The 26,490-nt window shown below is 45.6% G+C and overlaps 1 long non-coding RNA gene across 1 annotated transcript; it reads right to left on the reverse strand.

Moving 5' to 3' along the window:
- Window positions 1–26,490, reverse strand: LOC127487329 (uncharacterized). The gene is made up of 5 exons (XR_007914100.1): window positions 26,292–26,490; window positions 26,115–26,229; window positions 24,114–24,243; window positions 14,016–14,199; window positions 1–97 (listed from the first exon to the last, which is right to left on the reverse strand). It is a non-coding gene; the product is annotated as an uncharacterized lncRNA (long non-coding RNA).

A 26,490-nucleotide genomic window follows, 5' to 3' on the forward strand; every position in this document is an offset into this window, starting at 1 on the left:
CAGGGCCTGACGCCTGTCCCTCCAGGCATTTTTCCAGGAACCAAAGATTCAGCAGTGAATGCAGCTGCTACTTTCCCAGTCTCATGGAACTCATATTCTGGAACAGAGAGGCAGATAACAAAGTAAATTAGTAAAATGTATACAGCACGTTAGATGGAGGCAAGTAGGAGTGGGGTGGTGTTTGGCACAGCAGTTAAGTTGAGGCTTGGGGTGCCTACATCCCCTGTTGCAGTGGCTGCTCTGAGTGCTGGCTCTGTTCCCATCCAGCTTCCTGCAAGCTCTCACTCACTGGGAAACAGCAGATGATAACCCGAGTAGTTGGATCCCTGCCACCAACATGGGAGACTAGGATTGAGTTCCAGCTCCTGGCTTTGGCCTAGCATTTAGATGGTGAACCAACAGATAGGCAATCCCTTTTTCTCTTTCTGCCTTTCAAATAAATATTTTAAAAAATGATTTTATAAAGCAAGAAATAGAGGCATGGAATGTTGGTTGGGAAGGCTTCATGGAGAGGGAGGAAGTGAAGGGACCGAGCTGGGTGGAAGACAGAGCAAGGATCACTGAGTGGTAGAGGCGGCTGTTTGGCTGATCGTGTGAGCTAGGGGTGGGAAGTGAAGGAGAGGCAGGCAGATGCTAAGGGGCTGTGCATGCTCCTTGGTAAGGCAGAAAAAGCCCAATGCTCAATCCCTCATGGAGCTGAGAGCTCTGGGCAGAAGCTCTAGCATTTGGGAGAATGGGTTCTCTGGATTAAAGCGTGGAGAGGGTTCATGTATGGGTGTTGGGGAGGGTATATTTTGTTCCCAGGGTCAGCTCTAGGGGAGCAGAACCCACAGAGCCCTGCTCCTTCCGGCTTAGCCTGTCCTACAGCTGGGCTGAATTCTCTCAGCAGCTGGTGCTCCGCTGCAATGTTTTCAAAATCATCCAATAAACTTGGCCTTGCCTGCTTTGGCTTCTTCGAATGCTTGGACACAAACTTCCCTTAAGAATCGGAGATGACTTAATTTGATTCTTTGCACACAGAAAGTCCCCTTTGCACACCTTTTTGAATCTGCATGTTTGGTACTTTGGGGAGACACAAAGAGGTGTGAGATGACAGAATTTCAGACATGGTTGCTGGCCATGTGGTAAATTACTTTTGGGAAAGAGAACTTACTGGAAAGTTTGAAAGCACAGTTTGAAGGACATGTGCAAAAGGCGATTGCATTCAGGTGTGATCACCAGTGCCCTGTCTCAGACAGTGCCATCTGCAGACCACTGCATGGGAGCCTGCGGTGTGAAGACCCTGGGTTCCTGGCTGTTTGCTGGGCTATGTTAGGGAATTTCTTCTTTTTAAAAAAAGTTTGATTTACTTGAAAAGCTGAGTGACACAGAGAGTAAGAGCATCTTCCATATGCTTATTTACTCTCCAAATGGCCAGAACAGCCAAGGCTGGGCCAGGTTGAAGCCAACAACAGAGAACTCCACCTGGGTCTCCCATGTGGGTGGCAGGGAATCAAGCCCTTGAGCTTGTCATCTGCTGCCTCCCTGGGTGCATTGTCAGAAAGCTGGATCAGAAGTGGAGGGGCTGGGATTTGAACCAGCACTCCAAGATGGGATGTGTCCATCCCAAGCACTGGCTTAACTCACTCTTCCACGACTCTTGCCCGAGGAGACTTTCTTAATCTTCCTGTCGCCTAGTTAAACTAGGGAGGAAAGAGCTACCACACAGGTGTGTGTTGGAAGAACAAATGAGTTGTCATCTGTAAGGTAGTAAGAACCATGCCCATACACAATGAGCACTGCAAATGTCCCACAGGATCCCCCGCATCAAAGTAGTTCCCCCCTCCTTTTTTTGGGGGGGGCATCCATTTATTTTTTATAGAGAGCTTTTATTCAATAAATATAAATTTCATAATTTATAATCCAAATTTTGGATTATAGGGTTCTTCCTTCCATACCCGCCCTCCCACCCCCAAACCATCCCACCTCCTACTCCCTCTCCCATCCCACTCTTCATTAAGATTCATTTTTAATTATCTTTATATACAGAAGATCAACTCTATACTAAGTAAATATTTCAACAGTTTGCACCCACACAGACACACAAAAGTATAAAGTACTTAGCCATTTTTTCTTTAGGCACCCTGTCTTCATTGACAGTTGATGCTTGCATGAGCAAATACAAATCCTTGCCCCGTTAAGAAGAGTCTGGAAATTTCCAAGAGAAAAATACTTGGAGAGATTCTGTAAGCCCTGAAGGGGACCAAAAGTTATTAAATCTTCCAATTGTTTAGAACTACAGAAGGTTCTGGATAACTGAGATTCTAGAATTAAAACTTTACAGATGGTACTTCATAACATTTCAATCTCTCTTCCTTTGTGGTGAGTCTCTTAATTATTTTAATTTATGTAAAGTGACTTCTATACTTTCCAATCATTTGTAGGTTGGAATTTTTATCTCTACATTATCTGTGTCTGTATAGAATTTTTAAAGTCTTTCTGGGGCCGGCGCTGTGGCATAGTGGGTAAAGCCTCTGCCTGCAGTGCCGGCATCCCATATGGGCACTGTTTCGAGTCCTGGCTGCTCCACTTCTGATCCAGCTCTCTGCTGTGGCTTGGGAATGCAGTGGAAGATGCCAAATCCTTGGGCCCCTGCACCCATGTGGGAGACCCTGAAGAAGCTCCTGATGCCCAGCTTCGGATTGACACAGCTCCAGTGGTTGCGGCCATTTGGGGAGTGAACCAGCAGATGGAAGATCTCTCTCTCTCTCTCTCTCTCTCTCTCTCTTCTCCTCTTCCTCTCTGTAACCCTGCCTTTCAGATAAATAAATAAATAAATTTTTAAAAAAGATTTATTTATTTATCTGAAAGGCAGAGTTAGAGAGAGGCAGAGAGAAAGAAAAAGGCCTTCCATCCGATGGTTCACTCCCCAGGTGGCCGCAAAGGCTGGAGCTGTGCCGATCTGAAGCCAGGAACCAGGAGCTTCTTCTGGGTCTCCCACATAGGTGCAGGGTCCCAAGGACTGGGGCCTTCTTATACTGCTATCCCAGGCCGTAGCAGAGAGCTGGATTGGAAGTGAAGCAGACGGGACGCGAACCTGCTCCCATATGTGATGCTGGCACTATAGGCGGCGGCTTTACCTGCTGCATCACAATGCTGGCCCCCTCAAAAAAAAGTCTTTCTAAGGTCTCTGAGTCTGAGGAAGCCAAAAAGTTTGATGTGTTCAAAAGCTCTGGTGCTGCTGTGGGCTTGTCCATTTGCACTGCACATCTGTAATCTGAGAATTAGCTGTTTGCGTAGGATCTTGCTGACTCATAGCACACCCCATTCATGCTTGAGGCTGTAAAAATAAAAAGTCTTTTTGTAGTGGTACAACTGGTATCATGTAAAGTTTGGCCCTGATTTTGCATAAAGGAACACATGAGCAAGAGAGGACAAAAACACAAGATGTGCTTGGGAAAAATTGCGAAAATTTTAGTCTACCTTGAGAAGTATATGTGTTTCAAAATAATATACTCTGAGGAGCAACCAAGGATGGCCAAGGCATTTTGCAGAGTCTCTGAGGGATACTGTAGGTGGAAGAGGAAACCCAGGCCCATTCAGCTCATTCAGAACAATTCTTGGGTATGTGCTTCACACGGGGTAAACATTTCAACAAGTTAGAGACAGAACATTTGAAAGGCACTGGTATAAAAACCCATCATCACTACCCTACTGTGTCTGTCACCAAATGTAGCAGTCAGCATGACCCCTGGCCCGCAGGCACTCAATCAATAGCCATTGAGGGAATGAGGGAACATAAAAAAACACTGTGTTCAATTTGACTGCAGTGTAGACTATGAGCATGGGAGAAGTGGGACCAGAGCCCCAAAGGGGGCTGCTGAGCCCCAGACACAAGAAGATCTAGCTCCTGCTGTAAGAGGTTTGATCTGCCCCAGGCACTACTTATTAAATTTCAGGATCAAGAGAATATTAGTGGGGCTGGCTCTGTGGCATAGCCGGTAAAGCTGCCGCCTGCAATGCCGGCATCCCATATGGGCATATGATTCGAGTCCCGCTGCTCCACTTTCGATCCAGCTCTCTGCTATGGCCTGGGAAAGCAGTGGAGGATGGCTCAAATCCTTGGGCCCGAGCACCAGTGTGGGAGACCTGAAGAAGCTCTTGGCTCCTGGTTTTGGATCGGCACAGCTCCGGCTGTTGCGGCCATCTGGGGTGTGAACCAGCGGATGGAAGACCTATATCTCTCTCTCTGCCTCTCCTCTGTGTAACTCTTTCAAATAAATAAATCTTAGAAAAAAAAAAAAAGAATATTAGACTGCAGTAACAAACTGCAGCCTAACTATGTCAACAAACCGAAGCCTAACTTAGGAGTATGCTTTTTGTACCAAATATCCAGGCGTTAGCCAATCACAAACCCTTACCGTCAGCCAATCACAGGCAGCCAACTCATCACCCGGCGCCGCAGGAAGGCAGAGGCCTCGCTGTAGCCAATCAGATGATTTCTCTGCTTCGCTTCTGTGCTTGGCCTATAAAAGTTTGCTGCTCTCTCTACAGGTGGTGCTGTCAGAACCTCTTCTAGTGCTAGGTACTGTGTGGTTTATGAATTGTTCTTTGTTCCCCCACACCTGTTAAGTTTAATTTGGCTATTTGTTTTAACATATTGATTTTTTTTTGAAAGGAGACTTATATGATTGATACTGGCTTTTAAGCAAGAAAAATAATTGGTTCCTTTGTTTTGGATAGGGAGGAAAGGTAGCGTGGAAGACTGGAATTGTAGGTGAGACCGTGGTGATAAATCGGGAATGACAGGAGGAGGCAGAGACGGAATTGACAATGAATTTAACCTAAGATGAGGAAAATGTATTTACTCCACAATTTTTATCCTGTAAGGGTTCTAATGGCTGGAAGAAGACGAGTAAGTGTGGCACGGCTATGTTGGGTCTGTTCTCACGGGACACACGCAAGAGAAGAACTTGGGTTTAATATGAGCTTTCTGAGAGTTCGCTTTCTTTCACTCAAAAGCTCAGATGCGGAAGCTCAGGCCTCACAAGTTACCCGGATTCTGGTAGATGGAATTCTGAGTGGGTTTTTTTTTTTTTTTTTTTTTTTTTTATTATTATGTCCCTTCAGTGTGGGGTGGCCTTGGTCTTTCTGACCAGGGACCTCCATCTTTAGTCTTCCAGAGACTTCCTAGCCCTGGCACTCAGTAACTGGGCTCTGCTGTCTGCTCACAGAGTGTGCCCGGGCTGCTGCTCACATCTCTGACTGTTGTCTCTCTCTGGGTGTTGCCATGCGCTGATTTCCATGTTAGGGCCCTGCTGTCCTCTAACTTGTTGGCTGGAACTTACCTGCTGCTTCTAGATAGTTCTCTGCCTGCCTGGCTGGATTTCATACTGAGATTCACCCTAGAGGCTGGGTATCAGAGGCTGCCTGACCGCACGAGGCCTCTCCTTGGGATGAATAGAACTGGATCATGCCACAAATGCCTCAGTTCTTTCCCTTCCACGGAGACCCCGGGTGATTGCTCTGTTCTGAAGGGTCACCCTGCGTTCTTCACAGAACTGATAAACTTTTGCCACCGTTTCTGAAACCCCCCCTTCCTGGCTACTGCCTGTCACTTCTTGTTGGTCACTTCCTTCCTGCTATCTGCAAATATTTTTTTTTTTCAATTGCTTGCCTGTTTCTCAGCTGTCTCCCTGACTATATTATAAGCTGAGTGACTGCTGTGTCCTCAGTACCAAGTGTCGGTGTGAACTCCAAACGTGTTTGCGGGATGAATAAATGTGCCCTGGCGTGAGTCATGAAGGTAGGGGCCAGCGCTATGGTGTAGTGGGTAAAGCCTCTGCCTGCAGTGCCAGAATCTCATATGGGTGCCAGTTCGAGTCCTGGATGCTCCACTTCTTTTTTTTTATTTTATTTTTATTTATTTATTTTTTTGACAGGCAGAGTGGACAGTGAGAGAGAGACACAGAGAGAAAGGTCTTTCTTTTGCCGTTGGTTCACCCTCCAATGGCCGCCATGGCCAGTGGCGTGCTGCGGCCGGCACACCGCACTGATCTGAAGGCAGGAGCCAGGTGCTTCTCCTGGTCTCCCATGGGGTGCAGGGCCCAAGCACTTGGACCATCCTCCACTGCACTCCCTGGCCACAGCAGAGAGCTGGCCTGGAAGAGGGGCAACCGGGACAGAATCCGGCGCCCCGACCGGGACTAAAACCTGGTGTGCCGGCGCCGCAAGGCGGAGGATTAGCCTAGTGAGCCGCGGCGCCGGCCTGGCTGCTCCATTTCTGATCCAGCTCTCTGCTATGGCCTGGGAAAGCAGCAGAGGATGGCCCAAGTCCTTGGGCCTCTGCACCTGCCTGGGAGACCTGGAGGAGGCTCCTGGCTCTGGATGGGCCCAGCTCCTGCCATTGCCATTATTTGGGGAGTGAACCAGCAGATAGAAGACTGTTCTCTCTGTCTCTCCCTCTCTGTTTCTCTCTGTAACTCTGCCTCTCAAATACATAAATAAAATATTTAAAAAAAAATGTGAAAGTACAATTGATCATAATGAAAGGACTAAGAGTCAAAGGGAGCACATAAACAAGTCTAGTACCTGCTAACACTAACCAATAGAATAAATAAAGGGGAGAGTGATCCAACATGGGAAGTGAGATACTCAGCAGACTCATAGAATGGCAGATGTCCTAAATAGCACTCTGGCCTCAGAATCAGCCCTAAAAGCATTCGGATCCAGCTGAAAAGCCCATGAGAGTATTTCAGGCATGGAAAGCCAAGACACTCTGGCAAAAGATCTCTGTGAGTGAGATCCCAGTGGAAAGAACAGGTCTTCAAAGAAGGAGGTACCTTTCTCTGAAGTGAGGAGAGAACCTCCACTTTGACTATGACCTTGTCTAAACAAGATAAGAGTCGGAGAACTCAGAGGGCTTCCATAGCCTTGGAAACTCATGACTGGAGCATAGGGAGATTACTGATGCCATAGACAGGAGTGTCAATTGGTAAAGTCAACAACAGGAGTCACTGTGCACTTACTCCTCATGTAGGATCTCTGTCCTTAATGTGCTGTGCATTGAGATTTAATGCTATAACGAGTACTCAAGCAATATGTTTCACTTTGTGTTTCTATGGGGGTGCAAACTGTTGAAATCTTTACTTAATGCATACTAAACTGATCTTCTGTAAAAAAAAAAAAAAGAAGAAATTATCAATTCCCAACTTGACTCTCACTGGGATTAAACATGACAATAGGTCTGATCTGATTTCATCATCATTTAAAAAAATCATCTATTATTCTTCACTTTATGTTTCTGTGTGGGAACAAACTGTTGAAATCCTTACTTAATGTATACTAAGCTGATCTTCTGTATATTAAGATAATCGAAAATGAATCTTGATGTGAATGGAAGGGGAGAGGGAGTGGGAAAGGGGAGGGTTGCGGGTGGGAGGGACGGTATGGGGGGGAAGCCATTGTAATCCATAAGTCGTACTTTGGAAATTTATATTCATTAAATAAAAGTTAAAAAAAAATGTGAAAGTAGATGACTGAGGGCAAATGCCAGGTTAGGGTTTCAAGCTGTGGTTGGGTGGAGAATAATTTCTGGAAGACTAAACACTGGCAGGAGAGGTGATGATGGTTTGTGTGAGCAGCGGGGCTGATGAACGTTTGTTTTGGAGTGGAGGCTGTCTGGGCTTGTTAGGGGTGACAGGATGCCAGAGGACAGCAGGGATCCAGGAAAGCCAGGAGCATAGTGAAGCCGGGAGGAGCTTGATGGAAGTGTTTTCCCTCCACCTGAAAGTAGAGTAGCTCTCCCACTTCCAGTCCGGTTCCCTGCTGATGTGCTGGGAATGCAGTGGAGGAAGGCCCAAGTGCCTGGGCCCCTGCACCCATGTGAGAGACCTGGATGGGGTTCTAGTTCTGTGGCTTTGGGTTGGCCCAGTCCTGGCTGTTGTGGGCATTTGGGGAGTGAATAAGCCAATAGGAGATCTCTCACTCTCTGTCTCTCTCTCTTTGTCTCTGTATGTTTATCTGTCTCTCCTTCTCTATTTGCCTTTCAAATAAATATATCTTCCAAAAATATTACGAAAAAAAATAGCAAATAGCTCTTGCCATTAGCAGAAAGACACTTGGAGGCGGGGCGGGGTGGGGAAGCCGGTGCCGTGCAGTGTGGTTTGCTCTCATCCCCTTTGCAAACAGGAGAAGGTTCTGCTTACCGAAGTGAAGTCGGGTGCTTGCAAAGGAAGAGTCTCCTTGGTGGCCGAGCACAGTGAGACTCAACAGGGCCATTACATGTGGGAGCCAGAAAGGGCCCCCCGGGGGGCGCAGGGCTTGACTCTGAGGTCTGCTCACACAGTCGGGCGTCTGATCTTTCTTTGACAGAACATGTTGCTTCTGAGCTGGAGAAGCCATACCCGAGTCCATGGAGCTGCGACGCCCTTAGTGACTTTTCCTTTTAACCTGACTTTTTAGTTGCTTGGAATATTTTTCTCTTTTGCCATTTTACATGGCTATGAGATGAGCTGACGGCATATTTTATGAGTAATTTAACAGATAATTGGAATAAGGTAGAACAGATATTGAAGGGAGAGAAAGGATCATTTCTTTTTTTATTTATTTATTTTTTATTATTTGACAGAGTTAGACAGTGAGAGAGAGAGAGACAGAGAGAAAGATCTTCCTTCTGTTGGTTCACCACCCAAATGGCCGCTACAGCTGGAGCTACGCCAATCCGAAGCCAGGAGCCAGGTGCTTCCTTCTAGTCTCCTATGCAGGTGCAGGGGCCCAAGCACTTGGGCCATCCTCCACTGCCTTCCTGGGCCACAGCAGAGAACAGGACTGGAAGAGGAGCAACTGGGACTAGAACCGGCATTCATATGGGATGCCGGTGCTGCAGGCTGAGGATTAGCCAAGTGAGCCACGGTGCTGGCCCTATTTCTTTTATATGAAATAACACACTAATGTCTTTTATTCTATGGCACTGAGAATATATCCTATTAGAGCTTCCCCATCACCGCCCTGATAGGGTTAAATCTTTTTATTTGTTTGTTTGGGCAATTAGGCTTAGTGGATAATTAAAAAAATATATAAAAATGGGGGCCGGTGCTGTGGTATAGTGGGTAAAGCTGCCACTGTCTACAGTGCCGGCATCTCATATGGGCACCAGTTCGAGTCCCAGCTGCTCTTCTGATCCAGCTCTCAGCTATGGCCTGGGAAAGCAGTGGAGGATGGCCCAAGTGTTTGGGCCCCTGCACCCATGTGGGCACCCAGAAAAAGCTCCTGGCTTGGATTGGCCCAGCTCTGGCCATTGTGGCCAATTGGGGAGTGAACGAGCAGATGGAGGATCTCTCTCTCTCTCTGCCTCTGCTTCTCTGTAACTGTGCCTTTCAAATCAATAAATAGATCTTTAAAAAAAAAGCTAAAATGTTATTCAACTTTAGGGTGAGGGTTACATTGGTGTTTTCGCTTGATAAATTGTGCATGCTTTGAGGCCTTTGTGTTTCCATTTTTAAAAGATTATGATGATAATGAACTACGTTGGGTTTCTAGGAGGAGAATGAACGGCAAGATTATAAAGGGTTGGCTAAATATTAAATGCTACACAAATACATTTGGTACTGCTACCCAGGAAGCACTGAGACCTTTGAGATAAAGTTTCTTAAATTTCCAAGGGAAGAAAATGAGTGAACAACAAAGCAGGCATTGCCATTACAAACCAGGGTTCTGACACATCCGTGATAAGTAGTTGGTTTGCAGTTATACATTCCTTTTGGAGAAGGGCAAACACTTCAGTAACATGATCTTGCCAGTAGTTCCCGATCACGAAGCAGCCTGGCTAATCTCCCACCGAAAGCCACAGGAAGGTGGCCCGAGCCAAGAGTAGGAGCAAAGAATAGCAGTTATAGGGCAGGAGAGAGGGGAACTGACATTAACATCTAGTGCTATAGGTAACAGGCAGCTCCTGGCTGCTGGCTTTGGTTGGTCCCAGCTCCGGCTGTTAACGGCCATTTGGAGAATGAACCAAATGGTGGAAGACGTAATAACCTCTCTGTCTGCTCTCTCTCTCTATAACTCTGCCTTTCAAATAATTAAATAAATCTTAAAAAAAATTGTGTGTAAGATGTCCTGTTATGCAATCCCCAATCTATTCATCAGTGTTACATATGCTGTGGCTTCCTCTGCAGCACCAGATTTATCCGTGACTCTGGGTTTGAGGGTCGTGATTTTGAGGTTATGTCCTACCAACGGATCAGAATGACTTCGCTGGAGTGACAGGCAGTCTCTTTCCTGAACGTTACGTTACTGTTTGTTCAACACACTCGGTCATTTTCTTTTCTTTTTTTTTTTTTGACAGGCAGAGTGGACAGTGAGAGAGAGAGACGAGAGAAAGGTCTTCCTTTGCCGTTGGTTCACCCTCCAATGGCCGCCGCGGCCGGCGCACCATGCTGATCCGAAGCCGGGAGCCAGGTGCTTCCTCCTGGTCTCCCATGGGGTGCAGGGCCCAAGCACTTGGGCCATCCTCCACTGCCCTCCCAGGCCGCAGCAGAGAGCTGGACTGGAAAAGGGGCAACAGGGACAGAATCCAGCACCCCGACCGGGACTAGAACTTGGTGTGCCGGCGCCGCAGGTGGAGGATTAGCCTATTGAGCTGCGGCGCCGGCCTCGGTCATTTTCTATGCCCACCCCGTGAAGCACAAAGGTGTTTGTTCCACTTTTTTGAGGCGTCACCAGAAATCTTTCAAGAGGGCATTTCCCTGCCTAATGTGTTATGATCCGTTCTTTGCAGAGACTGGGCTGGAAATTAGGTCTCCTGGTTCATAGCCCTGTGTTCTCTTCCCTCCTAAGACAGATCCACAGGCAAAAACAAATAAATGAATACATACATAAAATTCAAGGGTCAATGCTATAATAAAACCTTGGGTTAAGGTACTGAGAGCCTGCGATAACTAGGAATAACTTGCCTAGATAATGTCTGTTATTAATATTTCTTGTGAATGTTATGTTCTATTTGGTAGAATGATAGGAAAAACAAATATGGTGTGCCAGGAGCTCTCATGAGTGCCTAACTCATCTAAGTCTCATAACAACTCTATGCTGTAGGCACTGCAAATACTTCTTACTATCTCATCAGTTGAGTTTGGGTAGCAAAAAAACAACATGATTGACATTATGGCATCCAAATCCATTTGGTTCCTTTTCTTTCTCTGCCTCCCTCCCTCTCTTCTTCCCTCTCTTTCTGAAAGACAGAGGGATAGAGAGTAATCTTCCATCCACTGGTTCACTCTTCAAGTGTCTGCAACAGCTGGGACCGGGCCAGACAGAAACAAGGAGTTTGAACTCAATCCGGGTCTCCCATGGGGATAACAGGCCCAAGTACTTGCCCCATCAGGTGATGCAGCCTCCCAGGGTGCACATTAGCAGGAAGCTAGATTGGAAGCAGAGCAAGGACTCAAACCCAGCTACTCCAACATGGGAGATGGATTCCAGAGGGTGCCTGAACCACTGCCCCACACGCCCACCCCATTGGTTACTGATTTTCAGATAGCAATAGTAGGAGTTTATTCAAGGGATTTATTCAAGTCTATTCAGTGGCTAAATTTAGAAGGCAAGGAGATCTGTATTGTTGAATTTATAGTGAATGAAAATGAGGCCAAGGGACTGCAGTAACTTGTCCAAGGCCACATTGCTTGTAAAAGGAGGATGATAGGCCAGCCTGCAGCTTTGTTCCTGAGTAGGTTGTTATTTACTGCACTATTCTCTCTCACTAGGATGCCCTGTTTTGGGGCTGAAGTTGTAAATAGAGAAGTAAAAGAAATAATCAAAATGTCAAAAATAAGGACTATGAGAATACGGGCAGGAAGGGTGGTGAGAAGGGAGAAGAGCTCTGGTGACATGGGCAGGTGGATTTAGACCAAATGATTTCTGTTTAGCTGTGGTTTTATGTTCAAACTTGGGAATCGAAGGATGTGCTTTCTTTAAAATACCTGCTGTCCAGAATCCCTATTTATTTTAATGTTATTAGAAAAGTGATTAGCCCAGCTGGAATCGGTGTTGAAAATTCTGCCTTCTTTCTTTGCATCTGTCTGAAATCCCAGCTCTGGGATATATATGCAATAGGTTCTGGTCCATTCAGCAAATTATACAGGAGAAGATACTTGATCAGTGCTCTGTTCCCTAGGTGATACTCCCTGGGCATTATTCCCAAGAGGTGTTCCCTAGGAAAATAGTTCTATGGTGACACTGTAGTGTTAACAGTAGCCACAGAGGATTGCACACTAGCCAATTAAAGATTGTCTGTATGAAGCTCTGCAGGGGAAGAAACTTGGTAATGTTGCTTAACTAAGAATTCTTACACATCCTTTGATCAAAAAAAAAATTTTTTTAAGAGCTTCCATTGTTATTTGCCCAACATCTATTGATAGTCCATGTTCTAAGCAGTTGAAATAACTAACCAACACCAAGCACTACAAACCATGTATAAAGGCTACTCATTGTAAGGATGTGTTAACGTTCACAAAAATGGTTGGACATGGAATAATAGCCCCCAAGTTGACAGGAATTATAATTAAGATGTTCTTCAAATAAGTAGGCATAAAAGTTTGCCTCTAAAATGCTTTCCATAGAATCACAGGATTTCTCAATTGAGAATGGTGTTAGGGATCAGTTCCTGCAGATAGGGAAATTGGTTCAGAGGAGTTAAGGGGCCACCAAATACTGCTTTAGCGCAAAACAAGACAAAGATGCCAAAACCTCTCATCTTCAAGAAAAGGCTGTCTCTTGCAGTGACAGAATTCCCAGGGTCAGATCTGGATTGCTTCTGCTGTGCATATACATTAAAAAATACAGGAAGTGGGCCGGCGCCGCGGCTCACTAGGCTAATCTTCCGCCTAGCGGCGCCGGCACACCAGGTTCTAGTCCCAGTCGGGGCACCAGATTCTGTCCCGGTTGCCCTTCTCCAGGCCAGCTCTCTGCTGTGGCCCAGGAGTGCAGTGGAGGATGGCCCAAGTGCTTGGGCCCTGCACTCCATGGGAGACCAGGAGAAGCACCTGGCTCCTGCCTTCGGATCAGCGCGATGCGCCGGCCGCAGCGTGCCAGCTGTGGCGGCCATTGGAGAGTGAACCAACGGCAAAGGAAGACCTTTCTCTCTGTCTCTCTCTCTCACTGTCCACTCTGCCTGTCAAAACAAACAAACAAACAAAAACAAACAAACAAACAAAAACACAGGAAGTGAATAGAAACCCAAACAAACCCAAACACTGTTTCAGAACCTGACTGCAGGACTTAGCTCCTTCAGTTGTCCCCCTGCCCTTTTTTTTTTTTTTTTTTTTTAAGATTTACTTACTTGGCCGACGCCCTGACTCACTTGGCTAATCCTCTGCCTGTGGCGCCGGTACCCTGTGGCCCAGGAGCGCAGCAGAGAATGGCCCAAGTGCTTGGGTTCCTGCACCCGCATGGGAGACCAGGAGGAAGAACCTGGCTCCTGGCTTCGGATCGGCACAGTGCGCTGGCCGTAGCATCCATTAGGGGAGTGAACCAACGGAAGGAAGACCTTTCTCAAAAAGAAAAAAAAAAAGATTTACTTACTTGAAGGCAGAGTTACAGACAGAGGGAGAGACAGAGAGAGGGGTCTTCCATCCTCTGGTTCACTCCCCAAATGGCCACAGTGGAAAGAACTGACTTGATCTGAAGCCAGGAGCCAGGAGCTGCTTCTGTGTCTTCCACACCTGCGCAAGGGCTCAAGCACTTGGGCCATCTTCCACTGCTTTCCCAGGCCATCAGCAGAGAGCTGCACTGGAAGTGGAGCAGCCAGGACTTGAACCTGCGGTGCCCATATGGGATGCTGGCACCACAGGCGGAGGCTTAACCTGATACCCTGCAACCCCTCAATTGTCCTCTTATATCCAGGAGCATTTAGTTATCCCTGGCCTATGCTTGCTAGAATGGCCATGTGTGATTAGTTCCTGCCTACATGGCGCTTAAGAAGTCCTTGCGGCTGTGGGAAGCTGGCGTCAGCATCAGAGTAGTTTGACACCTTGTTCTCCCACCTTGGTCCCACATGGATTTTTCTCTTCTTCTGTCTTCCTTGGGCATTTGTGGACTCAGCCCAATCTTCAGGCTACCAATCCTAATGACTTAGGGTTGTTTTTCAGCCTTGTGATTGCTAGTTCCTGTTAGTATTCTCCCTCTTGAACTCAGAATTTCTTCTAGTATTTCTTCCTAAGGAGAACACTGTGAAGTAATAATAAAGAGAAGAATCCTACAGTAAAATTACACTGTCACAGTAGAGTGAGTAGAGACAGACATACAGACTTATCTTCTGACCCAAACTCTTGCCTCGGGGGGCTTGTGTTAAAGACTAATAATAATTTTACAAGCTGTCTGATAGGTAATCAGTGCCCCATAAATGGAAGATGCGAGGTTATTGCCGTACTGCTACATACAGGAGTGTCTCCTTGAAAAACATTCATAATATTGTATCTGATAGTCCAACACAAAGTGCAACATGATAGAAGTTATTCTGGGTGTGTTTGGGAGAGGCGTGGGAGGTACAACACAGGGCAGTCCAAGTGCCTTCTCTTGTGTGACCTTGCTGAATCCAGGGCTATACTGACTCTGGGAAAATAGGCCTCTTGTTCTTCCAACAATCAACCCTGAGTATTATTTTTTCAATGCATTTTTGATTATTACTTTGCCTAAGAGCATAATGGGTATTAGTGGGTCCCTTGAGTGTAGACTCGTGTGTTTCAACATTTGGAGTCAAGGGAGGTTGTAGCTGGGACTCAAGTCATCTTGGTGAAGAACTTGACTAAGCAATTAGCAAACAGAATCAGACCTTTTTTCCTGTCTCCCTGTAGGTTACTTCAACAATTTTTAGAATTGAATTTTGATTTATTTATAGTGTTTCTGAATACATAGATTTTTCTAGTGCTGTCATGCTCTCTCTCCATATACACACATCTCAAAACAGTCAATATTGGCACTGATATTTTTTTTAACTTTTATTTAATGAATATAAATTTCCAAAGTACAGCTTATGGATTACAATGGCTCCCCCCACCCCATAACTTCTCTCCCACCTGCAACTCTCCCCTCTCCCGCCCCCTCTCCTCTTCCATTCACATCAAGATTCATTTTCAATTCTCTTAATATACAGAAGATCAATTTAGTATCTATTAAGTAAACATTTCAACAGTTTGTACCCACACAGAAACACAAAGTGAAAAATACTGTTTGAGTACTAGTTATAGCATTAAATCACAATGTACAGCACATTAAGGACAGAGATCCTACATGAGGAGTAAGTGCACAGTGACTCCTGTTGTTGACTTAACAAATTGACACTCTTGTTTTGGCGTCAGTAATCACCCTTGGCTCTTGTCATGAGTTGCCAAAGCTATGGAAGCCTTTTGAGTTCGCCAAATCTGATCATATTTAGACAAGGTCATAGTCAAAGTGGAAGTTCTCTCCTCCCTTCAGAGAAAGGTACCTCCTTCTTTGATGACCTGTTCTTTCCACTGGGATCTCACTCACAGAGATCCTTCATTTAGGTCATTTTTTTTTCCAGAGTGTCTTGGCTTTCCATGCCTGAAATACTCTCATGGGCTTTTCAGCTGGATCCGAATGCCTTAAGGACTGATTCTGAGGCCAGAGTGCTCTTTAGGGCATCTGCCATTCTGTGAGTCTGCTGTGTATCCCGCTTCCCATGTTGGATTGTTCTCTCCCTTTTTTATTCTATCGGTTAGTATTTTCAGACACTAGTCTTGTTTATGTGATCCCTTTGACTCTTAGTCCTATCATTATGATCAATTGTGAACAGAAATTGATCATTTGGACTAGTGAGATGGCATTGGCACATGCCACCTTGATGGGATTGAATTGGAATCCCCTGGCACATTTCTAACTCTACCGTTTGGGGCAAGTCCGATTGAGCATGTCCCAAATTGTACATCTCTCCCCTCTCTTATTCCCACTCTTATATTTAACAGGGATCACTTTTCAGTTAAGTTTCAACACTTAATAACTGTGTATTAATTACAGAATTCAACCAATAGTATTAAGTAGAACAACCAAAAAAATACTAAAAGGGATAAAGTATTAAGTTGTTCATCAACAGTCAGGGCAAGGACTGATCAAGTCACTGTTTCTCATAGTGTCCATTTCACTTTAACAGGTTTCCTTTTTGGTGCTCGGTTAGTTGTCACCAATCAGGGAGAACATATGATATTTGCCCTTTGGGACTGGCTTATTTCACTCAGCCTGATGTTTTCCAGATTCCTCCATTTTGTTGCAAATGACCGCATTTCATTGTTTTTCACTGTTGTATAGTATTCTATAGAGTACATGTCCCATAATTTCTTTATCCAGTCTACTGTTGATGGGCATTTAGGTTGATTCCAGGTCTTAGCTATTGTGATTTGAGCTGCAATAAACATTAAGGTGCAGACTGCTTTTTTGTTTGCCAATTTAATTTCCTTTGGGTAAATTCCAAGGAGTGGGATGGCTGGGTTGTATGGTAGGGTTATATTTTTCTGAGGAATCTCCAGACAGACTTCCATTGTGGCTTTACCAGTTTGCATTCCCACCAACAGTGGGTTAGTGTCCCTTTTTCTCCACATCTGTATGTGAGCCATTCTAACCGGGGTGAGGTGAAACCTCATTGTGGTTTTGATTTGCATTTCCCGGCACTGATATTTTACCAGTTTGGAGAGAAGGAATGGGGGGTGGGAGGGCAGGCAAGGTGGGAAGAATCACCATGTTCATAAAGTTGTAATTATGAAATGTATGAAGTTTGTAAGCTGTATAGTTCTTCATACATTCCTATGGACTTACTTCTAAGGGTACAGTTTAAAAACTTGCCATGGGACCCCAAGTCCCCTTAAGCTAGGTGTTAAAAATAGCATTTTAAGTGTTAAAGTGATCATACAGATATGATTAAGTGTTAAAGTTATCATATAGATAGGATTAAGTAGTTGGTAATAGTAATAGAATTAAAAAAGAGTGAATGTTCCAATATGGGAAGCAATCCATACAGCAGACTCATAGAAAGACAATTGCTTAAAGTAGCACTCTAACCTCAGAATCAGCCCTTAAAGCATTCTGGTCTGGCTGAAAAGCCCATCAGAGCATTTCAGGCATGGAAAGCCAAGACACTGTGGCAGAAAGTGTCCCTACAGGAAGGACCTCTGTGGGTGAGACCCCAGTGGAAAGAAGTGGTCATCAAAGAAGGATGTACTTTTCTCTGAAGGGAGGAGAGAACTTCCACTTTGCTTATGGCCTTGTCTAAATAGTGAAGGAGTTTGTGGATTCAAAAGGCTTCCATAGCCCAGGCAGCTTATGTCAAGAGCCTCAGGTGATCACTGACGTCATACATAAGAGTGTTAATTGTTAAATTAACAACAGGAGTCACTGTGCACTAACTCCCCATGCAGGACCTCTGTCCTCTAAGACCAGGTGCTTGCTCCTGGTGTCCCATGCAGGTGCAGGGCCCAAGCACTTGGGCCATCCTCCACTGCAGTCCCGGGCCACAACAGAGAGCTGGACTGGAAGAGGGGCAACAGGGACAGAATCCGGCGCCCCAACCGGGACTAGAACCCGGGGGTGCCAGCGCTGCAGGCGGAGGATTAGCCAAGTGAGCCGTGTCACCGGTCAGGTTTACATCTTTAAACTTGGAGTTTGCAACCATTTTCAAACACCTTTTGATATTTTTTCCTTTCATCTTCAAGTTTGAGAATTCTTTACTCTATTTTCTCCAGACTGCTATTGAGCCCATAGACGGAGGTTTTAAAAACAATTTTAGTTATTGTATTTTTCTAGTTTAAAGTTTCCATTTGGTTCTTCTTTGTGTCTTCTATATTTTTGCTGAGATTTTTTTTTCATTTGCTTTAATCATGTTTCTAATTGCTCTGAAGCATTTTTATGAGAGCTGCTCTATTTTTTTAAAAGATTTATTTTATTTATTTGAAAGAAAAAGTTACAGAGAGAGGTAGAGACAGGTCTTCCATCTGCAGGTTTACTCCCCAGACGGCTGCAATGACCGGAGCTGTGCCGATCAGAAGCCAAGAGCCAGGAGTTTCCTCTGGATCTCCCACATGAGTGCAGGGGCCCAAGGACTTGGGCCGTCATCTACTGCTTTCCCGGGCCATAGCAGAGAGCTGGATGGGAAGAGTAGCAGCCGGGACTAGAACCGGCGCCCATATGAGATGCCGGCACTGCAGGCCAGGGCGTTAACCCGCTGAGCCACAGCATAGTCCCCCAAGAGAGCTGTTCTTAAAAAAAATGTTTATTTCATTGATTTGAGAGAGAGAGAGAGAGAGAGAGAGAGAATGAGACTCTTCTATCTGGTTCACTTGACTTGACAAATGCCTGCAACAGGTAGGACTAGTTCAGGTTGAAGCCAGGAGCCTGGAACTCCATCCAGATCTCCCATGTTGGTGGCAGGGACCCAAGCATTTGAGCCATTATCTGCTGCCTACCAGAGTATGCATTGACAGGAAGCTGGGTCCAAAGCTTGGAGGAACTGGGTCACAGATAAGCCAATATGCTCCTAGGCAGTGATATGATTCCATGTTTTTAGATTAGGTAACTAAATTCACGAAGGTTAGTAATTTTCTGAAGATTTCACAGCTACTGAATGTTACAGACAGGAAGCAGACCCCCATTCAATTCTAAAGACTGATCTTTTATTCTTGTAACAAAATATAAATATAGGGAGGGCATGGAGATGGAAAGTAGATTAAGTGTCCCCAGATTTCAAGCTCTTAACCTGAGTACTTAACATAACCACATACATATCTGAAGACTGCCCTCCCAGTCAGACAATATGTGTTGAATCCCTATGGGTTGGCAGAAGATATTCCTACTAGTGGTGAGTGAAAAAGTCTATCTTATTATGTTTTAAATGTTGTAGTAAGATGTCAAAATATGAGACTAGGATGGAATTCAATTACACTTATAAAATTCAGGATTTTTTTGCAGCTCATAATGATAATATTAGGTAGATACTGATTGAATGAATAATTACCATTTATCAAACATTTGTTAGGTGCTGAGCTGGGTGCTTTGCTGCAATACCCATCTTCCTTATTACAGTCTGTCAAAGGGTATTACTGCTATAATTTTAGGGATCGGTGCTGTGGCATAGTTGGTAAAGCCACTGGCTGTGAACACCAGCCTCCCATATGGGCGCCAGTTCAAATCCTAGCTGCTCTACTTACAATCCAGCTCTGTGCTAATGTATCTGGGAAAGCAGTAGAAGATGGCCCAAGTCCCTGGGCCTCTGCACCCAAGTGGGAGACCTGGAAGAAGCTCCTGGCTTTGGGCAGGCTCAGCTCCGGCTGTTACGGCCATTTGGGGAGTGAACTAGCGGGTGGAAGACCTCTCTCTCCCTCTTTCTCTGTAACTCTGCCTTTCAAGTAAATCCTTTAAAAATATAGTTTTACACATAAAGAAATGGAGGCTTTGAGAAAAATTGGGTGACTTGTCTAAACTAGCATAGCTTACCCAGTGGCTGAACTGAATCTGAATTCAGCAGGCTCTAAAATCTGGATTCTTGGACACAAACCACACCATCAAGGAGTTCCGAGAGAAACTTAAAGAAGGCTGGGTGCAGAGGCCAGCAGGTGAACCGAGGAGCAGTAGCATTGCTGCAAATGGTCCGTTCTGCAAGCCAGGACTCAGATTACGTTAGCACCTACCAGGTGAAGCCTCCACGGAGGTACTTCCAACTCGCCCTTGTAGGGAGGGTGGTGGTTGTCTTGATGCTAAGATCCAGGGCCATTTGCCCTGAGTTTATCTGAGTCTGTTTGTTCTGCCTGGTAAGCTTTGCTGTAGCCGTGTGACATCCAGAAGAGAGGCACCATTGGTATTTGCCCTTTTTGTTCTCTAGTTGAAACCTTTGCTGGGTGAGTCTGAGGATATACAGCAAGAGGCAATAGGAAGTTAACATTGGGCTGAACACCGTTAGCAATGCAATTGTATACTTGGTAAACCTGCAGGAATAACCACTTTGGAACAGTGTATTTTGTGTTGCTGTGAAGTTGTACTGTCAATTTTCAATTCTTTGGACTTTGTGATAATACATATCCGGCGAGTTTGATGTTTTTGTTTTTGACAGGCAGAGTGGACAGTGAAAGAGAGAGACAGAGAGAAAGGTCTTCCTTTGCCGTTGGTTCACCCTCCAATGGCCGCTGCGGTTGGCACGCTGTGGCTGGCGCACCATGCTGATCCGAAGCCGGGAGCCAGGTGCTTCTCCTGGTCTCCCATGGGGTGCAGGGCCCAAGCACTTGGGCCATCCTCCACTGCCTTCCCAGGCCACAGCAGAGAGCTGGACTGCAAGAGGGGCAACCGGGACAGAATCCAGCACCCCGACCGGGACTAGAACCCGGTGTGCCAGCGCTGCAAGGCGGAGGATTAGCCTATTGAGCCGCGGCGCTGACCTATAATACATATCCGGCAAGTTTGATGTTAAGCTTGATATGCTTTTGGAAAAGTGAGATGATGCCAAAGTGTGAATAAGGTTTTAAATGGGAACACTTACCTATTTAAGATAACAAATTAGTTTAAAAACCTGAGCAGTTTAATCCAAAATCAAATATCAATAGGTTGAGATAAATGTGTCTGATGCAGTTTATTTTATGTGAAGGGACTTCAAAAAGATCCTGGAATGTGGAATTAAGAGATCAATTTATTTTGGTGGCAAAAATGTTTGAAATCCATGTATACAAAGAGTGTCTCTCTAAAAAAAGATTTATTTATGTAAAAGGCAGAGAGAGAGACAGAGAGAGAGAGAGAGAGAGAGCGCACTAGAGAGCTAGAGAGAGAGAGAGAGAATCTTGCATCTGCTGACTCACTCCCAGGCCTCCCCTGTGGGTCCCAAGTACTGCTGTCCCAAGTGCATTAGCAGAGAGCTGAATGGGAAATGGAGCATCTGGGACTTGAACCCCCGCTCATATGGGATACCAGCGTTGCAGGCAGTAGCTTAAACCACTGCACCACAATGCCAGCCTCCCTACAAACAGTCTCTCTTTCTCTTTTTTTTAACCAAAGAAAACTTATTTTTCAATCTCATTTCCCATGGACTTTTTGAAGTGCCTTTGTATATTAAGACAGTCCACTTTAGTCCACTTGTTGAAGGGTTTAGTAACATTTGCATGAGCTAGATCCAGCTACTGTCTAAACTTGAAGATGACTGCGTTTCTTTTTAACTCGTCACCTCAGTACTGTTGCCCAAGTACGGGCCAGGCCTTCAGTAAGAATGCTGGAGCAGTTCCAGTTGTGTCAATCCGTTCATCAGTCCATGCGGCTGCAGACTGGTGGTGCTGATGGGTGCCTGACAGCTCTGACAGTGACAAACAGCACAACAACAACAAAAAACTACTCACGGGGCATGGATTGGAAGGCTCGGGAATGTTTCTAACCCAAGAGACTTTTTTTTTTTTTTTTTTTTGATAGGCAGAGTGGACAGTGAGAGACAGACAGAGAGAAAGGTCTTCCTTTTGCCGTTGGTTCACCCTCCAATGGCCGCCGCAGCCAGCATGCTGCAGCCGGCACACCACGCCGATCCAAAGCCAGGAGCCAAGTACTTATCCTGGTCTCCCATGGGGTGCAGGGCCCAAGCACCTGGGCCATCCTCCACTGCACTCCCTGGCCACAGCAGAGAGCTGGCCTGGAAGAGGGGCAACCGGGACAGAATCTGGTGCCCCGACTGGGACTAGAACCTGGTGTGCCGGCGCCGCAAGGTGGAGGATTAGCCTAGTGAGCCGCGGCGCCGGCTGAGACTTTTTTTTTCTATCCATGTAGTGTCTAAAATAATCTTAGCTTTTTATGAAGCCATCCCTAGCAACCGAGGGCGAGATTTTAGTTATCTTGCATTTGTTGTTCCCAGTCGGAGTTTGGAAAACTCTTTCAAATGACCTATGCAGCAGTGCATTTGAATTTAGATCTTTAGAAGTGAATGAATAATGATGTTCATTTCCAAAAGAGGACATTTTCCATTTTCAAAAAACATCTTGGGAGGCTAAAAGACAGAGAGAAAGTTTACATCTATTGTCTGACTCCCCAGATGCCTACCATAGCTGAGGCTGGGCCAGGCTGAAGCTGGGGGCTAGGCGCTGGGAGTGCAATCCAGGTCTCCCACGTTCGTGACGGCGTTTTGGTGCAGTGGGTTAAGGTGCAGCCAGCACTTCATATTAGCACTGGATCAAGTCCCCGCTGCTCTACTTTCAATCTAGCTCCCTGCTAATGTGTCTGGGAAAGCAGCAGGAGACGGCCCAAGTCCCTGGGCCCCTGCACTCATGTGGGATACCTGGAAGAAACTCCTGGCTCTGGACTGGCTCAACCCCAGCCATCTGGGGAGTGAACCAGCAAGTAGAAGATACCTCTCTCTTTCTCTCTCTTCCTCTCCTTCTGTGTAACTCTTTCAAATAAATAAATCTTTGAAAAGTGAGAACCAGCTGATTTGTAGAAAGGATGCAGTTAAATCTTAGTCTGCTTTTGTATTTTTCACTTTTTTAAAAAAATTTTAAATTTAAAAATTTTTTTTTTTTTTTTTGCTAACAGGCAGAGTTAGACGTGAGAGACAGAGAGAAAGGTCTTCCTTCCATTGGTTCACGCCCCAAATGGGTGCTACGGCCGGCGCGCTATGCTGACCTGAAGCCAGGAGCCAGGTGCCTCCTCCTGGTCTCCCATGTGGGTGCAGGGCCCAAGCACTTGGGGCATCCTCCACTGCCCTCCCAGGCCTCAGCAGAGAGCTGGACTGGAAGAGGAACAACTGGGACAGAATCCAGTGCCCCAACCGGGACTAGAACCCGGGGTGCTGGTGCCGCAGGTGGAGGATTAGCCTCGTGAGCCGCGGCGCCGGCCTGTATTTTCCACTTTGGACCTGGATATTGTGAGCATTGGCTAGGCTTCTTAATTTAAGCAGGAAAACCTTTTCCTCACTCCCTCAGCAGGACTTTAGGTAAACAGCCAGCTTTATGGGAGTGCTTTGTGCACTGCTTTGATGCAAGTACCAGCAAGTGGATTATCTTTTGTAAAGGTCCATAATTTGCTTTGTGTTGTGACACCCATTTAAAAAATCACCCAGGATTCCTTTTGGCTTAAGTGTCTAACTGCAATAAAATTTTTTTATTGCACTATCTTGAAAGAAATCTTTCTAAGTAACAAAATTTTACTAGCTCAATAAAGTACTTGGTTATCTCAAAGAAACTGGGGAGGGCTGTTAATCCTGACAGTAAGGGAAATGCAACCCTCAGGGTGTCCCTAGGGGAAGTTCAAGTTTCAGCCAAAGAAGTTAAAATGAAAAAGAAGAAAATGGGCCCATGAAGAAGTCTGTAGGTTAAAAAGTTTCAGAACATTTTAATGTCAGTGTCTGTTTCTCATTATTAGCAATGTTGGGCTCCAACAACACTGATTTAACATTTATTTTTATTCTAGCTAATTACTGTAAACAACTTCAGGTTTTTGTATATGTTACCCCCCTTGTCTCTACTGATTTCTCTAACTCTCTCTCAACATTTGCACATTTGTGTGTATGTGTGTGTGTGTGCACAAGATCTGGGAGGTTTTGTCACATTAAGAAATCTTCATGAATATTTCTACTGTCCACATGTTTCAAGTTCACCTATTTTTTCCTCTTGGTTCATGATCTTCATAAAAATATTAAAGTCAACTCAATCCTGTTTGCTACTCTAGCTAGAAATGTCTGTTTTGGTCATTTTTAATTTAAACGTCCACTTAGAAGATGATTTCATAGCAAATCAAGAGCAGCCTTCAGTTATGGAAAATGCATGGCTTTGTGATTATAGGTAGAACAGGTCAAATTAATTAGGCTTTATGAGCTCTAAGTTTCTTAGCTATAAAAAAGTGGACAGCTATCCCAATCTTAGAATACTGTAGAGATCAGACATTAAAAGGAAACATCCTGCTAAGGCACTTTACACATTAGTGCTCAAAAAAGGGTCACGAGTTTTAAATTGTAAGAATTCTACAAACTGACCCTAAGAACACATGGACTCCTTCCAAATGGAGCTGCTTCATTTTACCTCCTTTTCTGACAACAGACTGGCCCTGTGGACTTGGCCTGCTTGATAGGTGGCAGTTCTTGGTCATCTGTATACCTAATGAAGCCCTATTTTGTCCGTTACCTTCGTCCGGCTTCATTCATTTGAGAAGCTGCTCTTGTTTCAAGTCTGCTGTGTTTCAGAATGCGGGAGCCTAATCTGCTTTTCACAGTTCAGGGTTTCTGTGTGGCACTGGTTATCTGACCCATAGCATCTGTGAAGAGAACAAAGGGCCCTTTGAAGATCTGAAGGATTGAGATGGTTTGTAACTCAGCTTTAGTAACTGCAACACTGTGTTTCTTATATGCAAATTGTGAGTGGACCAGTGACGCTAATGGCATCCACTGAGTACTTACTGTGTGCTAGGATCCATTCATTCATTTTTTTTTTTTTTTAAGATTTATTTATTTTGAAAGAGTTACAGAGAGAGGGGGAGGTAGAAAGAGAGATGGGGGCGGGGAAGAGCTTCCATCCGCTGCTTCATCCAAGTAGCTTCACTCCCCAAGTAGCCGCAAGGGCCAGGACAGAGCTGGGCTGAAGCTAAGGAGTCAGGAGAGCTTCATCCGGGTCTCCCATATGGATGCAGGGTCCCAAATATTTGGCCCATCTTCTGGTGCTTTCCTATGCCACCAACAGGGAGCTGGATTGGAAGTGGAGCAGCCAGGACTTGAGCCAGCACCCACAGGGGATGCTGGTGTTGCAGGCTGAGGAGTAACCCACTGCACCACGACACTTTACCTTCTATGCTACACTATAGTGCCAGCCTCAGGAGAATCACTACAACTACTCTTCATTTACAAACTGAAACACAGCCTCAAAGAGGTCCTGTAAACTGTTTGATGTCAAACATCTGCTAAGCTTTGACTCTGGATCCCTCACTCTTACCTTCTAGAGTTGCAAGGGAGTGGGTGCCTGGCATAGCCTAACATGCCTCTTGGGACACCCACATCCCATATCATGGAACCTGGTACAAGTCGGGTCCTGATTCTGCCTTCCTGCTAATGCTGATCCTGGGACTCAGCAGGCAATGACTCAAGGAATTGGGTCCCTGGCACCCACATGGGAGATTAGGATTGAGGTTCTAGGCCCAATTTTGGCCTGACCCACCCAGAGCTTTCAAGGGCATTTGGGGAGCAAAGCTGTGGATGAAAGAGCTCCTTTTGTCTCTCTGTTACTCTCTCACTGAGCATATCTCTGCCTTTTAACTAATACATAAATAATTAGAGGAGCAAGTGAAAGTGAAATACAAATTCTAGGTCAGAGAGAGCTTAATTTACTTAATTTATTTATCTGAAAGTTAAAGTTAGAAGAAGAGAGAGACAGAGATGTTCCATTTGCTGTTCACTCCCTAAATGGCTGCAATGGCTGGGGCTGAGCCAGACTGAAGCCAGGAGTCAGGAGCTTCTTCCAGGTCTCCCACATGGATGCAGGGGCCCAAGCACTTGGGCCATCTTCTGCTGCTTTCCCAGGCTACTAGCAGGGAGCTGCATCTGAAGTGGAGGAGCAGCGACATGAACCAGCACCCACATGGGATGCTGGTGTTGCAGGCTGAGGATTAACACACTACACCACAACATTGGCCCTTCAATTTACTTTCTAAATGCATAAATTGAAAATGTCAAGAGTCAAGATCAGAAGGAGAGAGAGGAAGATGACACACAGAGTCTCTGCTGGAGAAGCGAGTCTCAGGCAGGAGCAGCAAGTACAGAGAATATGATGGGATTATTATTGACATCACAGGCTGTGAATTATCAATAGTTTTTTATTTGAGACAGACAGGTCTCCTGTCTGTTGGTTTGTGCCCCAAATGCCTGCTATTGCTTAGGCTGGGCCAGGACCAAAGCTGGGTGCCTGGAACACAATCCAGGTCTCCAACATAGGTAGCAAAGACCCTGTTACTTGAGGCATCACCACTGCCTCTTTGGGTGCAGACTAACAGGAAGCTGGAACTGGGAGCTGGGTCAGGACTCAAACCCAGGCCCTCCCTATTGTTTGTCACCTCCTTTTCCATTCCCTGATTTTTCTGAGTCTCATCCTCCCTCCTTCACCCATGGGTCATCTACTTCAGGGGGACGCTGAGTCCACCTCCAGCGCTGTGAATGGGTCCTGGTAGCTTTAGGCCAATCAGGGCATTTAACCCTGTGGTCAAGTCCTTGTTTTAGGGGTGAGCCTAGAACCCACAGAGGGCAATTAGAGACACCTGTGAGACTCTGTTGGAGAGAAGACCGGGGAGAGGGATTTTCGGAGGGCAATTAGAGACACCTGTGAGACTCTGTTGGCGAGAAGGCCGGGGAGAGGGATTTTCGTGGGCACAGAAACAGCAAGAAAATCTGTTGTCCTGGTTATGTCTTGCAGGCCTCTCACGAATTGATTTAGGAGAAAGTAAGCTCTATGGACAGCAGAATAGAGCAGAAAAGAGGGCGTTGATGGCAACTTTGGGCTGTTTGACTTCTGGGGTCCC

The sequence above is a fragment of the Oryctolagus cuniculus genome, chromosome 16, assembly GCF_964237555.1.
Source record: "Oryctolagus cuniculus chromosome 16, mOryCun1.1, whole genome shotgun sequence".
Taxonomy (NCBI): Eukaryota; Metazoa; Chordata; class Mammalia; order Lagomorpha; family Leporidae; genus Oryctolagus; species Oryctolagus cuniculus.